We start from the raw sequence: 18,719 nt of genomic DNA on the forward strand, positions 1-18,719 counted from the left end.
TGGCTGTCTGGGCCATACCTGTTCTCTGCCCAGTCTACCCCAGGCAACTGGCCAGGACTGTGGCGTGTCTATTTGTGTGCAATACAAATGTGTACATGTCAGAGACAGAACCTTCTGTGGGACAAGGTGTTTGTGCAGTTGGCACTAAAAAGTTCTGTGACCATGTTATAGGTGTGGAAGAGTGGGCATAAGAGTGTGTGCAGTGCCTTGGGGTACATAAGGAGCTATAAAAATGTATTGGTGGTCTTTAAAATAGGCATGTCCTAAAAGATACATTGCCTTGTGTAGGACAAAAGACAAAAGTATGAGGCAGACCAACGCTGAGTAGGCAGACCCTAAAAAGCACAGCAAGAGTTGAGGAAGGCAACAGAAAAGGCAGAGAGGTGAGTGACACAGTCTATCACTACAGAGCAGCCCCCTGAGTGATAGGCTACCATCACCACTCTGTCATGTGACAGGATCCCACCACCACACCTTTCTCGCCTGCAGGGCTAAACTTTCTAGAACTGTTAGCTGAAGTAAATTCCTTTTTGGCTTGCTTCTGTTAGATATTTGGTCACAGTATTGAGAGACCTAACTAATGCAGACTGCTCACCATCTGTGTGCCAGCTCTCATAGTGACCAATGGGGAGCTTCTGGCCCAGTGTCAGTGTCTGGGAGGCTGTGAGCAATGGATGGTGGGAAGAGTAAGGAACACCTTAATAGACTAGTTGATGAAGTACGGAGTTAATACTCGTGTCTAATGGGAGTAGGAAGAGGAGAAATGGGCTTCTTGTACTCATGCCCATGTACTGGGGCATACAGAGAGCTGACGCCCCCTCAGGTCTTGTCAATGTCTCACTGCAGTGCGGCCATGTAGTATAGTAATCACAGGGCTCAGGCTATGGACATCCAGCTCTGCCACTTTCTAGACATGGGGTTCTCAGCAAATGACTTGACTCCCCCAAGCCTTATCTATGAAGGGCAATGATAAAACAAGCCCAACCTCAAAGGATGGTTGTAAGGGTTGGGGAACCTATAACGGGCAATGCCTAGCACCAGACACACGATAAGCCGTCATCCAATGCCAGTTGTTCTTATTTCTGCTACAAGATCAGAGGTACTAACTGTGTTCTCTGATTGCCACATGGATGCTAAAACCTGTGATAGAGAGTGTAGTTGCCAACACCATACCATCGTCATCTCCTTTTCACTAATAAAACTCCTTGTTTATCTAATAGAGCATCACATAGATGTGTTGTATGTTGGCATGCGTTTTTCCAGCTTCCCTAGCAGCGAGGAGCTATGTCCTCACCACAGAGATGAAGCAGCCCGGCAGGCACAGAGCATTTGTCATAACACTTCTCTACTTCTTCCTGCCTGACGCGCGCATTTAAAGGCTGATGCTTCAGCATCCTGATTTCTGCATGTGGTGCCCGTAAGAGTGGATTCTGGACAGATGATAACTGAGTTTCACATAAAGAAGGAACAGTACTGTAAGGGTCTCAGGCTGTCTGCCTCTCCATCTTTTCTTTTTACACGATAACCATAACTACCCACACTGTGAAAGTCATGTCTTTGATAATCACACAGATTGCAAATTGGAAATGATGCGTTTTTCCTTGACCCAGAAGTTTGGTTAGGAGCTGAGCTGACTAGGTGATGGCAACTGGTTCCTACTCTTCTCTTCTCTTCTCTTCTCTTCTCTTCTCTTCTCTTCTCTTCTCTTCTCTTCTCTTCTCTTCTCTTCTCTCTCTCTCTCTCTCTCTCTCTCTCTCTCTCTCTGTGTCTCTCTCTGTCTCTCTCTCTTTCTCTCCAACCGGCTCAGTGGGGCTCCCAAAATGTATGCCCACATCTTAATTCCTGGAACCTGTGAATGCAAATTTATCTGAGGAAAAGGTCTTTGTAGACATAGTTGAGTTAACAAATTGGGAATGAAGACTATACCTCATGCATCTTCTGGACAGACCCTAAGTCTAACAGCAATAGTTGGCCCTGTGGGAGTTGGGAAAGAAACATTGAGACAGAGGAGGAGGAATTGATCATGGAACAGAGATAGGTGACACAGTTATGGGCACAGGAACGTCACAACCCCCAGAAGCTGGAAGGTTAAAGACTGGATTCTCCCCTACAGTCTTCACATTGAGTGGTTTTGCTGCCATCTTGAATTTAAGCTTCTGGCTTCCAGCACAGTGAGGACTGCATACCTGATGCTCTAAGCCACTGGTTCTCAACCTGTGGGTCGTGACCCCCCTTTTCAAACCACTATCTCTAAAAATAGTTGCATCACAATTCATAACGGTAGCAAAGTTACAGTTGTAAAGTAGCAACAAAATAATTTTATGGTTGGGGTGACCACAACATGAGGAACTATATTAAAGGGTCTCAGCATTAGGAAGGTTGAGAGCCACTGTGCTAAGTCTTTGTGTCACTTGTTATAACAACTAAGAGACCCTCCAGTGTGTCCATTACACATGGCATCTTAGGCCCACCCTGAGTAGGATCGATGCCTTGAATTTCCTACAATTCCTCAATGAATTCTTTTTGAACCTGAAGATGTGTTCTCCCATTAGTCCATGCTGTTTGTTCTCCTTTCCTGAGTGAGAAAGAAGCAGGCCCCCTGACATTGACATTCCCCACACATTCCACTTCCCAGACTCTGTAAACAGCTGTATTCCAGTGGCAGCTGCAACCTTACCAAACACGAGTGAAACCATTTGTAACCATCTGGGGGACATGTCCAGGTCCTTCTTGCTCTGAAATGTCTGCAAGGTTAGGAATCTAAACACAGATCCCAGTTTGTCAAACTTCCCAAAGCCTGGGCTATATTACACGGTTATGTAACACAGCTCTTTGGATCTCCTGCCTACTTGTTCCCTCTCCACCACATGGGTCTACGTAAAGAGTTAGGAAGTGAGCTGGGGGAGGCCGGAAGCCAGGAGATGGGAAGCAGGAGGGTACAACTGTCTGAGCAAGAGAACTAGAGAATCTTCTACAGGCAATCTCATGCACCTGGCTATGTATACATGCACACACATATATTTGTGCTGTGCCTGTGTGTATTTAGTAGCAAGTTATGCGATATAACCTAAGCCGCCTTGAATTCTCAATCCCCCTGCTTCTGTGTCCTGGGAGGATGCATTACAAACACGCATTGCCACACCCATCCATCACTTTACTTTCAACAGATTCTATAATAATACAGGACAGGCGTCATCAACATTACATCCACATTCTATACACAAGTCACTCAATCGCAGCGGATCTCTGCCATCCTGGAGTTTTGTTTTCTTTCTGTTTTCAGACAGGGAAGGCAATACCTATACTACAATGACCCTGCTCTCCCACTCACACCTACGATCCCACTGACGAGTCCTTTCTGTTAGAGTTTAGAGAGCTCAGCAAACCGTCTGCAAAGATACAGAGAGTGATCCACGTGGGCTCCCAAATGTTCCTAGCCTATTTTATTTATTTATTTACTTATTTTTATTTATTTTGTGACAGAGTCTCACTATGTACCTCTGGCTGACTTGGAACTCTATATAGACAAGGCTTGCTTCAAACTCAGATACGCCCCTGCCTCTGCCTTCTGAGTCCTGGGGTTCTAGGCACTACCTTTCTCATTTCCAGCTCCCTCACGCAAATCTTTCTGATGCATTATTCCTTCTCCAACACCAGAGATGGGGCCCAAGACCCATATGCACACTGAGGGAATACTCTGCTGCTGTGTTATAGCACCCAGCCTTGCCCTGCACTTTTAACTGTAGAAAAATAGTTTAAGGGGTTGATGGAGGACAGATTTGGCTTCAGTGTTTGCCATGCCTGCTAGATGGAAATTTAAACAGATGGAGTTCCTCAAAACAGATCCCCCATCTGCATAAACAAGGAGACCTGAGAACGAAGGCAGTTTCTGTCTGTCTGACTCCCTCTCAGGAGAGGAGGTGAGGATGAACTGAAGGGATTTGTGACTGAAGGACATAAAATGGAGCCAAAGGGCCTTCTCCACACACTGCCTCTGCCTGAGGCAGCTCCTGCCAAGGCCTGCAGTCACCAGCGAGGAGCCCATGGGAACCAGGTAGATGCTTGTGTTTTCCACGTAGCTTTTGTTCAACAACTCAGAGAAACAATGTTGAATGCCTGTAGTTTAATCCAGCAAGATACTCAGAAGCTAAATGCTGAACTCCCATTTCAGCATTTAATAATAAATTAACTCCTTCCTGGGATTCTCCACCCCAGCTTTTTATTCTAGGCTGCAGAGTGCAGGGCACCAGTTTTACTGATAACACCAAAGAAACCCCTGGGTGAGGGAATAGGATCTGTTAACTGAGTTTCCTATGGCTTAAAGAATCCCATCTGCATCTAGAAGAAACCTGGCTGTGAAGAAACAACCCAGGAGATTCATGGGCACAGGAAGCCTAGAGCTAAAGGGGAGTAAATTCAACCCTGGAAGAAATATAGGTTACTCCTTGCTCAAAAGAGAAGAGGGATTATTGTCAGAGTCTCTATCCAAGATAGCCAAAGAATAATTATAAGCGTGTGTAATGAAAGTTGAAATGCTAATCCTTAATTGTTTCCACAAAGACACATTGTAATGGGTCTTTACTTCCTGTTAAGAGCTCATTCTTTCTTTGAGTTCCCTTAACCCAGTCAGTGTAGCCAACAGATATGTGTGTGGCAGCCCATGATGGACTTACGCTAAAGAACTGGCTCACGTGACTGTGGTGCTGGTTAGTCTAAAATCCTTGGGACAGGCTCACAAGTCAGAAATCTAGGGAAGAGATCACAGTGTCACTTAAGTCCAAAGTTGGGGTGCAGACAGAGTTTCCTTAGAAACTGCCAAGTTTTTTTTCTTCCTCCAGTCTCTAAGTGATTAAATGAGGCCCACCCACATGCTTTAATTACTATTCTAATAATATGAAATAATTTGCTTTACTTAAAGCCCATGGACTTAAAATTGAGTGCCCTCCAAAAATACTTCTCCAACAATGGTGTTTTGTTCCACAGTTGGGTACTACGGACTAACTCAACTGACACACAGACTTGACTATCCTAGTCAGTAGTCTCCTGTTTTTTCTTTGGGCTCACTGGATTAGTCACAGATATTAGATGATCTTATTATGACTATGCCATTCTTTGTGTAGGGTGATAAAATCCAAGAAATAGATTATCCCCAAATAGCATACTCTGTTCAGTAGAAATGTATTTAGCCACAAGTGACATAAAACCAAACACTAAGAATTAGCTGTGTGTGGCAGACACCTTTGATCAAGAGGCAGAGGCAGGAAGATCTCTGAGGCTGGCCTAGTCTACATAGAGTTCCAGGACATAGAGGGCTGCCTAGAGAGACCCTGTCTCAAAACATGGAAGATGTATAGGGGTGACTTCTTTACCTTTCAAGATGAGGTGAGTGGAGAAACTCAGACAACTTCAAAGAGGAGGTAATGGTGGAACAGCATTCTAATCTATGGCTAAGAGCTGGTCTCAAAGCTTTAGGGAAAGCCATATACAGTATGTGCATGAATGCAGGTCTCTGCAGATACCTCTTCAGTTGTCCACAGTACAAAGAATTTAAAAATAAGGGATTGATAAGACCACGTGCTAGAGAGAGATGCTGGAATTGAAACACAGGGTAATGAGGCCACACAAAGATTAACATCGGCAGGAAGTTGCCACCCTTCTAGAGGGGGAAAGAAGTGCCCAGAAGCCACAGTGGGGCTGCTTGACAAGAACTAATACTCCTGTAGATATATGCATACTGTAGAAGCCACTCAAGGCAGCACAGAGAAAAAATAGCCTGCTGTCTCCTTTCTTTTTACCCACCCCACTGCTACTGTGATTTTACCCATGCTTCCTGTTGGTCTCACTCAACCAGCTGACAACCCAGGAGCCTGTGAAATGAATCCAGCAAGGGCTAGCCAAGAGGAATGAACAGAGTCAAGGAAGGGTGAGGATGGACTCAGGGGCAGCACCTCAGGACCTTAGGAAACTGTAATACAACTACTGTACAGTGTTCCCCTAGAGCCCAGTAGACAGAAGGTTCGTGTACCAAGGAGGAAGGAGATGAAGGCTCACACCACAAAGAACTTTCCTGCCATGCCAATGACTTTGAACTTTGTCCTGGAGACTCCCCCTGTCAGGGGGTCCATGAAGAATTGGAGGGAGAATGGAACAGTTGATTGATGTTTTTGACGGGTCATTCCATGACCTTGTCTGATGTTCCAAAATTTGCTAACTCATCAAGGTAAATAATGGAGATGAAGGAGAATAGGGGCGGGGCCAACCTCTCTGGCCTTCTCCTCTCAGCCAGCAACATCACTTCTGAGCACTGTCATCTGTTGATATAACGAGGGTCTTCGTTTACTTTAGCTCAGCAAAACTGGAGGAGCAGACCTTTTTACAACAAAATATTTGTTACTAATCTATACAATGACTACAGTGGTTGATGAATCAATACATCACTCACCCCATTAACGCACTTCCGGAAGAATCCATATCCTTGCAATGTTTCAGATAGTCTTGCCTACTCCCCCCGGTTCCTTTTTGCATATTGTAGTTCTTCGAATTTGCCTTTCAACTTCTAAAATAAATTAGTGTCATTTGTCATGAGGTGGTGGAGGTGGCAGTTGGAGACAGACCCTGAGATTATCTTGACGTGTTGACACAATGCTATCACAGAGCCAAGACAGAGCCTTAGAAGACAAATTTAGAGTTTCTCTCTCCAATAGACTCTTCTATCAGCAAGACAAGTGAACCCACACAGGCAAGGTGACTAGCCCGCAGATCTGAAAGCAGTTACTGGAAAGAGAAGCTCAACCCAGATGCGAAGACTAAGATTTCCACACCGGGAAGACCCTAAGACTTCCACTCTTGGCTCACTGCCAAGGTGTCCAGAGCTCATAGGAAGTTGTCAGTCTCAGAAGTACTGGCCAGGTGGTGAGGTCTCCCATGGACTCTGGTAGAAAAAAAAAGAATTTTATTGGCTACAGAAATAGTTCATAAGGAAGCCAGTGTCAGTTAAGAGGCAGTCTGTCTTGTCATCAGGACTCAGTCACTTCTGACTCTTTGGTTATTTCCTGGGTTAATTTCATTCAGGTGTGCTCTATTCATGGAAATATAAGAGGACAACCGAAAGTCCCAGCTTACCTGTCCCTGATGTCTCCCTAGTGGAAACAGTGAATGCTGTTCTTCCAATAACAGTAGAAGTTTAGGAACTGCGTTGTATTGGTTGACTTCAGCTCAGATACCCATTGATGAACCAATTACTGTATCATAGATGAATGGATTATTAATTGGCCAAGTCTACCCAATCATTATTTTATTTATATAAGTATCATAAATTATGTATATTGTGTCCATCAACAAAACATATGCTTCTGCACTGCTCAGTGAGGGGGGTGTATTCTGAGAAATATGTCATTAGACAATTCATTATTCCACATTCTGCATTCATCACTCTACAAATATCATTGGGACCGTACCTACACAAAGATGGGTTGGAGGCACAGTCTTGGAATTCTAGCACTCAGGAAGCTGAGGCAGGAGGATTGTAAGCTTGGGTACAGTCTGGGCTGCAGGACAACATTGTCTTAAAGTAAAAACAAAACAACACAGGTAGATCAGGTACTGAAGGGTGAGGGAGGACCTTGGATAGTGAATTTGTCTTACAACCCTGCCTGTTCCCAGTGAACAGATCCAAAAGAACGAGTACACTGAAATGGCAGCAGCAGTAGCAGCAGCAGCAGCAGCAGCAGCAGCAGCAGCAGCAGCAGCAGCAGCAGCAGCAGCAGCAGCAGCAGCAGGCATTTGAGCATCACTGTGTGCTTGGGCTTCACTGGACTTGTCTGGCAATAGTCAGTCAACTTTAGTAGCAAAGCATTATGGGATCTTACATCACCATGTCAGTGCTGCTACTGCTCTTCACTGTGCCTGCTCCGTTTGTATCAAAAACACCCATGAGGCCAGGTCTGGTGGTGCAGCCTGTAATTCTAGATACCCAGAAGACTGAGGCAGGAGGATTGTGATCTTGAGGGCTGCCTGGGCTATAGAGTGAGACCAAAGCCAGCATAGGAAGCTTCTTTAAGTTTTTAAAGAGGTCCTGGGAGATACATAGCTCAATGAGGGAGCATTTGCTCAGCTTGTGGGGCTCCAGCTTCTGTCACCAGTCCTGGAACTCAAAACAACAGCAACAAAAGCCAGACCTGGAGCTTGATTAAACCACACTCACTGTTTCATTTAAAAGCCACCACCTCCTCCTGAGGGACACACAGATAAAGGGGACTTTGTAAGCACGATTACACAGTCAAAAACCTTGTTTTCTTTTTCTTTTTTAATGGATTTTTTAAAATTTACATTTCAAATGTTATTCCTTTTCTTGGTTTCCCCTGGAGCAACCCCCTACCCCACCCCCACTTCCCCTGTCTCTATGAAGGTGCTCACCCACCCAACCACACCCATCCCTTCCCAGCCTGACATTCTCCTATACTGGGAGGACCAAGGTCTTCTACCTTCGGTGCCTGACAAGGCCATCCTCTGCTACATATGCAGCTGGAGCCATGAGTCCCTCCTTGTGTACTCTTTGGTTGGTGGTTTAGTCCCTGGGGGGGCTCTGGAGCGGGGGTGGGGGTGAGGGTTGTCTGGTTGGTTGATATTATTGTTCTTCCTATGGGGTTGCAAACCCCCTCAGCTCCTTCAGTCCTTTCTCTAACTCCTCCCGCTCTCAGTCCAATGGTTGGCTGCGAGTATCCACTTCTGTAGGCAGTACGGATATAGATCAGTCAGTAGAGTATTTGCTGTGTAAGTGTGAGGGCCTGAGCTTGATCCCCAGAGTCTTGTAAAACAAAAGAAAGAGGCATGTGAGTATGAACTTGGAATCCCACTGCTGGGGAGGCAAGGACAGGTGGATCTCAGCGGTCCACTGGCCAGCAAGGCCAGTCTAACCAGCGAGCTCTGGGTTCAGTGGGAGAGCCTGTCTCAAGACACAAGGTGAAGAATGCCAGAGGGATTGATACTCAAGGTCCACCTCAGGCCTTCACATGCACACATTTGCAGACACACCCCCTACCAGACACATATGCATGCATGAACACATACACATGAACGGTGTTCTGAAAAACTACGAAGGAAAATAGGGCAAACTTTGAACAACTCGTATTCAAAGATGACCAAACATATTTTATTTTAAGGGTTCTTAAGGAGGAGAAAGATAAGAACCACCATGAATAACAGTCCAACTGCATGCACGACAAACAAATAAAAAATTAAAACCATACCCGTGTGAAACTCTGCTGTCCTGTAACTAGAGAACTCGGGTGAGAAGAACAAAGAGAAACCATGTTCACAGCAGCAGGTGAGCTGAAGAAAAGATGGACGGTATCTAGCTCAGCCCTCGACACGCCAGCTGAGAGTTAGCCAGGGCTTTCGGGGTGGTGGCATTGGGTGAGAGAGAGAGAGGCCTCAGCTTGTCAGGAGCCTTTCTAAGAAGCCATGGGTGAACGTACCTTTGACTCAATAGCTCTAAAGCATTGAGCTGGGGGAGGTGCAGCTGCAGGCTGTCCGTGATAACAAGAGACCAGCGCTAAGCTATCCGATGCAGAAGGGTTGGCTGACTACATTTCAAGGCACTCACCATTTGTCACAAAGCATGGAGTGTTATGAGAAAGGATGGTAAACTGGACATTTCCCAGGGCGCTTCCCTATGCGTCCTTCCTCCCCTCTGGGAGAAAATGGGATGTGACTATACATACTCTCAGCCATCAGGACTCCAATGTCCCCCTGGTAGGTGTCCATGCCTGGCTCCCTACTTCTCCATGTCTAAAAGAACTCCTGACACAATGATAAGCAAGCTTGCACCAAATAGGAGGCTTTTGATCTTTAGGTCTGGGCCAGAAATTGGGCCAGGTTGAGCTGAGTCTAGTTTTCTGTGTCAGTGTTAGGGAAATAAAAAGGCATATATATATGTTGCAAATTTTCCTTTCATTTTAGTGTTTTTAAAATTCCCCATTGTCTTTACCCACAGACACCTCTGAGCTTTTATGGACAAAAGGAAAAATGGAAAGAAAGGGGAATGGGTACCAGACAGCCGGATTTGTCTCAGGATGCTATCTGGTGTGTGTTGCATGTCTGCTGCTGTCTGTCCACTTCATTCTAAACCTCACGCCGAGAGTCCCTGCTGCCACCTCTGCTATCCAGGGGAAGAGGCTCCAAGTCTGCAGAGCCCTTTCTGCCTGACCGACAGAGCCTATGCTCATTTCAATTCTGTCACACTGCATCCGTTTCAATGCGTGCATATTATGCCCCTATCCCGATCGAGAGATCGTCCGTCGCTGTCTTCCTCCCTCCTATTAAGTCCACCTCAAGATTTCTGAGGAATTTATGAGTGGGAACCAGTGCTTTGTGGTAGATTTACAGAAAGCAAAACAAAATAAGACAAAAAAAAAAAATTCAAACCTGCGGTTCAGGTATGCATGGCATCGACCTATTTTTTTCCTAGCTCTTGCGATCAGTCCTCCTCCTCAGACCCATCCCATTCCACTTGTTTGCAGCTTGCTTTGCTTCATTCTTCTGATCAGGGCTCATCTGGATGGAATTGCCACGTCATCCTCTCCCACCTGATGGATAATTTCCTGCGTTGCATGCCGCAAGACAATCTGGCGAACACTCCTTCCTCCCAAGGAGCCAAGACCTTTAGAAGCTTTCAGTCCTTCAGGACTGAGCCAGCGCGCAGAAGCCTCGGACTCCGAAGAGGATGGATGGTTTCTTAGATCCAGCCCCTCCCCGCTTTGATTTCTAAGTGCATGTTTTTGAGCTTTATCAGGACAGGTTAAGTCCTGTCGAAGTCAGAAATCAAGGATAGTGTATCTTTATAACTCCCCTTTCCTGCACGTTTTTTGGGGGACTGCCCAAAGTGGCTGGGAAGCCCAGATACGCTGCCTCCCCATCTGTTTATAATATAAAGATCTATAGGGCCCCCTCCTAATGGGATGAGCCTGTTTTATGAAGTGCTCAGAAATCCTCAAAGAATATTCATCCCTTGCCCCGAGTCTCCTCATGGTTAGCAGACCCGCAAACTTGGAAACCAGGTATCCTGCATGATGGGGTGGTTAGACCTTCTCAGCTCCAAAAGTCAGGCTTTCGAAAAAGCTGCTCCCCCACCCCCACCACCCAGCTCATCTCTCCTCCCTCACGTGTATTAGAGTCTTCATTTCTAATTATAAACACTGCCTTTGTTTGTGTTGGAAGGAGCCGCATGTTTGCAGACTGGGATAAAGGGGGCATTAAAAATCCATCAGGAAATTCTGGGACCAAGTCGCTTTTCACTGACTGCGGCGACGGTCTCAAGGAGGTATGCACACCTCAGGACTTATCAAGGTGATGCTCTACGTGTGTACCTGTGACTTCAGGCCAATATTCCCTCAGTAAAACTGGTAGACAAAACGAACCCCTTTGTCCATCCTCATCCCCCCGCCGAGAGTCTATTCCGTTGCCTAGTACTATTGTTACTAAATTGGGTAAAGCTGAAGACAGTCTCCAAACAAACTTCCCAAGGGTCTTGTTTTATCTCATTACTTTGGCGACTCTCGTAATCTAGGACCCTAAAGCCAGATTCCACTTCAGCAATCTAATAAAGATCTAATGAGGCCAGTCTGCGTGAGAGGAGATATTGATAAAACTCTATGCTAGAAATTATTTAAGAAGAGGATGGATCCAGGAGACAGGGGTGTACCCTCCCTTGAGAAACCTCCTCAGCTTGAAGGCATCTCATGGTATCACCATCACCAGTTACCAGAAGGTTCAGTTGTCTGCTGTTCTCACGGCCTGTGATTTAAGTGCAATGTATGGGCTGTTTCTTAAGGCTAACATTTCAAAAAGTGTCTGTGGATTGAAACAGCAGAGGAGGCCACAAAAGAGGTAACTGTCATTCGAACAGTGAGAAATCACTTCTTTCACAACCGAAGAAGAACAAACTTCTTTCACTTTTTCACTTTCTTGCGTTTTGCTAGAGCCCTTAAATAATGTGAAAACTATTCATGGATATAAAGTTTGAAGTAAATGTTGAAGGAAGCCCAGTAGCTTACATGAGGGGCAGCAGGGAGGTACCAGCAGGAGCAGGGGACCCACCGGGTATATATTGTTTTTCCACGGAGAAGGCTCAAAAATGGAGCGGGCTAACAAAGCAAGTGCAGTTTCCACCTTATCACAGCCCGACTTGCTAGCTTGCAATGTACTCTGAGTCAGTGTTAACCTCACACTCTGAAGCAGGTGTCTTCTTCCTGCTTTACAGAAGGACAAGATGATATGAACTACAACACGCTGAGGTCGTGTGACAGCAACAACAGCAATAAATATGGTGAAACATATGCTTTGTGCCACAGGCTCTGTTGTCTGCTTTAGACGTGTCGGTGCGCCTACGGGACGTCGCACGCCTTTGTGTCCACTGAAGATGAGGCCACCGGAGAAAACAGAAGGACCCTAAGGACACATACTTGACAAACGAGAGTCCGTGATTCGCAAACATAACATAGTATGTGTCTTTGTGTCTTACTAGGATGAGTTTAGCCAGTTCTCTCTCTCTCTCTCTCTCTCTCTCTCTCTCTCTCGCTCGCTCGCTCGCTCGCTCTCGCTCTCTCACCCTCGACTCTCACTCTTTCTCCCTCTCCCCCCCTCTCTCCATCTCCCTCCCCACCCCGTGTGTGTGTGTGTGTGTGTGTGTGTGTGTGTGTGAGAGAGAGAGAGAGAGAGAGAGAGAGAGAGAGAGCGAGCAACCAGAAGAAAAGGTCTGTTTAACTTAAGACTGGATCAGAGTTGACTCTGACATGAAGTTTCTGTTCCACCAGAACCATGGGCTGTGCCTCATCACACCAGCCTGTCATTTACACCTTCCAGTACCGTGTGGGGAGCTGTGCCATGTTACAATGTTTACCCAACCACAGGAATGAAAGTGTGCCCTGCACTTGGACCATCTGAGACCTGCCCACTGAAACGCGATTGACCCAGCATTGAGCATGTGAACAACTGGAACCAATCAGGATCCTTCTTTGAGGTTACTCATTTATATGCTCAGAGAGTAAAGACTCCGGTTTCTTCGGAAATTTTCACTAGGAATGATTCACCTGAAGCTGAGTCCATGCTCCACTTACTCTGTGCTCCCTGTGGTGACCGTAATGGGGAATGGAGAGGCCAGAGGGAAGTGGTGGGTGACAGGGACAAAGGAGAAGGTTGAGAGACAGCAGAGGCCAGCCTTCAGTTTTGAAAGGTGTCTCAGGTCCACCCAGTTCCTACTTTTACTAGTTATGTGTATCAAGAAATTTACCTATCAGCATACTCAGGAAATATTATTTTTTCCTTTATGATTTTATTTTACTGATTTTAGTGTTTTGCAACACTGGGGCTGTTCTCTGGGGGAGTAATACTGATTGCATTGCTTGTATCTTATGGCAGTAATTGTATGGTGACCAAATGCATGGATTTGAGCCTGACAGTCTGAGATCCGATCCTGGCCATAGCTTTGATTTACCTCCTTCCTTCCCTCCTTTCTGTGGTCCTTATTTTCCTCTTCTGTGAAGCGAGGAGGATGATGGTGGGGTCAAATGCATGCATACCATTCCTTGATCTTCTGGCCTTTCTCTCCTAGCCTGATAGTTGTTGGTTCATGGCTTACTCTCCAGTAGTGGAAGCTGAGGTCCTAAGAGTGGGCCCTCCTGGAAGAGAACTGGAAAAGTAGCAGAAGCCCCAGCGCTCACCTTGTTCTCCAATCTTTGTCCAGGAGACCTCATCCAAACAAATCCCATTTTCTCCCCACCTGACAGACTGTGATTCTAGTGTCCCATCATGCCTTGCTCCTGATAGTGGCAAACCCAAGACAGTTGTTCTGAGGACAAAACGAGGAAATAGGAATAAAAGAGGCTATAAAAGGAGGGGATGGATGACCCCTTATGAACAACAATGCCAAGCAACTAGAGCTTCCAGGGACTAAGCCACTACGTAAGGCTATACATGGACTGACCCTGGACTGTGAACTCATAGGTAGCAATGAATATCCTAGTAAGATCACCAGTGGAAGGGGAAGCCCTTGGTCCAGCTAAGACTGAACCCCCAGTGAACGTGATTGTTGGGGGAGGGCGGCAATGGGGGGAGGGTGGGGAGGGGAACACCCATAACAAATGGGAGGGGGAGGGATTAGGGGGATGTTTGCCTGGAAACTGGGAAAGGGAATAACATTCAAAATGTAAATAAGAATTATGCAAGTTAATAAAAAAATAAAATAAAATAAAAAAAAGAAAAAAAGAAAAAAAAAGGAGGGGATGGGATTTAAATAAGTAATCAATACTCTCAGAAAATGGGTTATCCATTCATTCTTGTTTCCCAAGTGCCTCCCAGGTTTAAGGCATTAGTGAAGTACAACTTATCATCAAGCAGCTGCTAAAACTTGCTCCACAATAGAGAGACTCGGGAAAGAGCTTGAGAACTCCTTAAAAATGAGGAAAACGACTGGGGCATGAGGGTAAACATCTCCAATCCCAGTGTTTGGGAGGCAGAGGCGGGTGGATCTCGGTGAGTTCCAGGCCATCCAATGTTACAAGGTGAAACCCTGTCAAAATAAACAAACAAATACACATACGGGGGGGGGGGACGGGGGGAGAGAGAGAGAGAGAGACAGAGAGACAGAGACAGAGACAGAGAGATGAGCCAGGAGTGGTAGCACATGTTTGTGGTCCTGGAACTCAGGAGAGAGATGGTTGGGGGGCGGTGGTGAATCTAGGTATTCAAAGTCAGCTTGAGGTACATAGTGAGGACAAAGCTCACCATCTTCCTGCCTCACCATTTCTGCTGCAGGCAGACTCTAGCTGACTAAACCTCCATAAGATCGGCCGTAAACCAGACTGAAGAGCATTGTCTTATTTAGTGATTGATGGGAGAGGGCCCAGCCCATTGTGGGTGGTGCAATCCCTGGGCTGGTGGTCCTGGGTTCTATAAGAGCAGGCTGAGCAAGCCATGGGGAGCAAGCCAGTAAGCAGCATCCCTCCATGGCCTCTGTATCAGCTGCTGCCTCAAGGTCCCTGCCCTGCTTGAGTTCCCTGTCCTGATTTCCTTCAACGATGAATAGTAATGTGGAAGTGTAAGCCAAAAGAATCTTCCTCCCCTGCCCCAACTCGCTTTTGGTCGCGGTGTTTAATTGTAGCAATAGAAACCCCAGCTAAGACACTGACACCTTCTCATGGCAACCTGGAGCTCTCATGTCATCTGTTCTTTGGGCCAGTGTCAGTTGAGTGATATCTGGTATGTCTATATCACACACACCGATGGCTGGTGCTTTCCTAAGAACAGAACCATTTCTTTTTTCTTAAAAGATCTAAGATAATTATTACCATGAAATTTGGAAATTCGGGCTACATTTTGCTCTGTCCTGCTCCCAATTTACTAAATGTCCTCAATGGGTCTTCAAGGCCACCAGACTTTAGGCTGAGGTGACACTGCTGCTGTTCTGTGGCTGTTGCAGCTCCTGGTCACCACTTTCATATCTGTGCCCTGGGATTTTACCTTTTATTGTTATATGCTCCTACATTTTACATACAAACAGCACCTTTTGGGGGAATAGACCCAGGGTGTGAGCCACAGTCCATTGGACATTATTGTTCAAGGAACTTAATGGAGTTGAAATCTTATCAAACAAAGTGGAAAACACAATTGGCCCACATGATGGCGTCTCCATTGGTGCTGAGAGAAGCACTTTTCCTGAAGGTAAACACTCTGTCTTAGTTAAGGTTTTAACTGCTGTGAACCGACACCATGACCAAGGCAACTCTTATAAAGGACAACATTTCACTGGGGCTGGCCTACTGGTTCAATCTATTATCATCATGGTGGGAAGCATGGCAATCCAGGCAGGTATGGTGCTGCCTCCAGAGTTCTACATCTTGTTCAGAAGGCAAACAGGAGAAGACTGGCTCACACATGGCTAGTAGAGAAGGGTCTCCAAGCTCACCTCCACAGTGTCACACTTTCTCCAATAGGCCACACCTACTCCAACAAGGCCACACCTTCTAATAGGGCCACTCCCTGGGCCAAGCACATACAAACCACCACACGTTCTAAGATAGGAGAAGTGGGGCATTCTGGGATATGACAGAGACAAGAGTATATAGCTTGTTGGTGATCCTGGAGCAAACAATGAGGTGTGATGCTAATGTTGCCTTAGGAATAGGTCTCCATGTCCAAGCTGAAGAAAATGCAGGTTGACAAGGCTTTGTCTGCCCTCTGTCTCTATGTGGGATAATGTCACAGGTGAGGCAGGTACAAGATAGAAGGAGGCCTGTCATTGGATGAGAAGGAGGGATGGGCAGGAGAAAAGTTTGAGGAGGAGACTGGAACAGAAAGAGAGAAGAGACAGGAGGGAGAGGGAGAAAAGCTGTGGCAGGACAATATGGCAGGTGATGTTAAGATTCTGCTCTGTGTATTTACAGGTTGTTATTAATGTTCTTAAGGGATGGATGGTACTGGGCTTTGTATGTTTAGGTGGGCAATTATATCTTATCAATTGGATCTAAGGTTATTGTGTTGTGTGTTCTTTCATGTGTAGATTTAAGTGTAATGGAGTGTGGAGTGGCTAGTCTGGGCCACCATGGAATTAGAATGTGTGCTTCTGGCAAGATATCCAGCAGATATCTTGGGGCACAGAGGTGCCAGACCTAGGGGTCCAGTTGTATAAAAGACAACCTTACTTTTTTATTTTTTATATTTTTACTACAACATCTCTGCACTACATCGACTTCAGCTTAGCAAAACATGTATCCTTGTATAGACCACTACAAATAAACAACAGTAACAGCAAACCCTGTGTGTCCCAGAATTTATACTTCCCAACACTGGGTATTCTCCTCTCAAGCCTGCCACCCTAGGTGGAGAGAGTTATCTTGTCCACAGGCTGAAGGCCACTCTGGACTGGTTCTGTGGAAGAACAGACCTCAAACACAGCAGAAGCCTTGTGAATCATCTCAGTGATGGATGGCGCTTGGCTCAGGTGTTACGTGTTGTGGTAATGTTTTGTATATTGTGTGAAGATTGTCTCTGTATACTCAATAGTTGATTGCTAAACCAGCAGAGAGCTGAGTACTGGCTGGATCTTGACATTGTTATCTCTGTGTCCCATCACTCGCCTCATATTGTGTAAACATTCTTCCTTCCTTTCCTATCAGAAATAAAGATCTGATAGCCAATACCTGAAGCAGGAAGTAGGGGGAGTGTGACTTCTAGGAGAGAGAGGGTTTCTGGGAGAAGAAATCTGAAGCAGGAGATTCACCAGCAGACATGGAGGTGAAGGGACAATTCAGAGCTAAGCAGAGAGGTAGACCTGACCTCATGGCAGGATTCGGGCCAGAATTAGTTGGGTTAGAGTAGTTGGAAGGTAGCCCGAGCTAAATGCCTAAACTTTAAACATTAATAAGACTGTGTCAATGTTTATATAGCTGGTGGGATGGTGAAAGTAGTGCTGTACTTACATGTGATCAACAGGGTACACGGTCTTCCCGTGAATGTGATTGGGGTTGGCAAAGAAGGTGGAGCTTGGTACAGAATGGCAGCTTCACCGTGCCAGGCCAAGCTCAGTGAGTAAGGGACTGGAATATAGAAATGTCACCAACGTAAAGGGCCCTTTATTAGATACTTGTCTAACTACTGCAGTAAAATGTCTGTGAAAGCAAGCGATTTAAGGTAGAAGGATTTCCTTTCGGGCTCACAGTTCAAGGGCACAGTCTACCATCCCAGGGAAGCCATGGCGACTGGAGCTTGAGGAGTTCACACAGTGTCTGTAGTCAAAAAGCAGAGAACAATGAATGTTTATGCCCAGATACCTTTCTCCTTTTTTTTTTTTTATAAAATGAATTCCAAGACCCCATTGCAGAGAATGGCACCATTTACATTCAGGGTAGGTCTTCCCACCTCCACTAACATCATCTAGATAGCCTTTCATAGAGGAATCCAGAGGCTAACCTCATCTACATCATCCTTCACAGGATCTCCCAGAAGCCTTTCTCCCATGTGATTCTAGATCCTGTGGAGTTAATAATCACTGTTAACCATCACAGACCCTAATCCTGGGATTTCATGGATGAAGTTAATAGTATAGGTGCCTCATCCATCCATCTATCATGCCTTTATTTGAATGATTTATTGGAGGCCTGTGATGTTTCACGGTATTGTGCCAAGATCTGGGGTACAGTATGGAGGTTGAGTTCCTCTGCTCTAGAAGGGAATGCTGAGATTTGGTCTGTTGCTGTGTCTTGCCCTGGTTGCCTCAGAGACAAAGAAATCCTCACAGACACCAAGAGATGTTATGTAAGTAGCCTTGCCCCCTAAGTTATCCCTGATTGGTCAATAAAGATGCCAACAGCCTATAGCTGGGCAGAAGAGAGGTACGTAGAGCTTTAATTCTCAGGCTTGGGGTCTGAATCAGAGACAACAAAAAGAAAGAGAAGGTGGAGAGAAGAGGATGCTATGGAATCATGAAAACACGGCCACGAGGGCTGACTAATTGGAGTAAGAACAGAATGTGGCAAATTACAACTCAAGGTTTTTCACAGGGAAGTGGACAGAACAGCCATAGAGGGTTGATGTCTGCCCAGCTCTTACTGCTGTTTAAGGCTTTATTATAAATGTAAAGGTTTCATGTCTTTTATCTGGGAACTGAATGATCAAAGGTGGGGTAGAAACTTCCAAACAACAACAACAACAACAACAACAATAAA

Source organism: Rattus norvegicus, chromosome 14 (assembly GCF_021556685.1).
Source record: "Rattus norvegicus strain SHRSP/BbbUtx chromosome 14, alternate assembly SHRSP_T2T, whole genome shotgun sequence".
Lineage (NCBI taxonomy): Eukaryota > Metazoa > Chordata > Mammalia > Rodentia > Muridae > Rattus > Rattus norvegicus.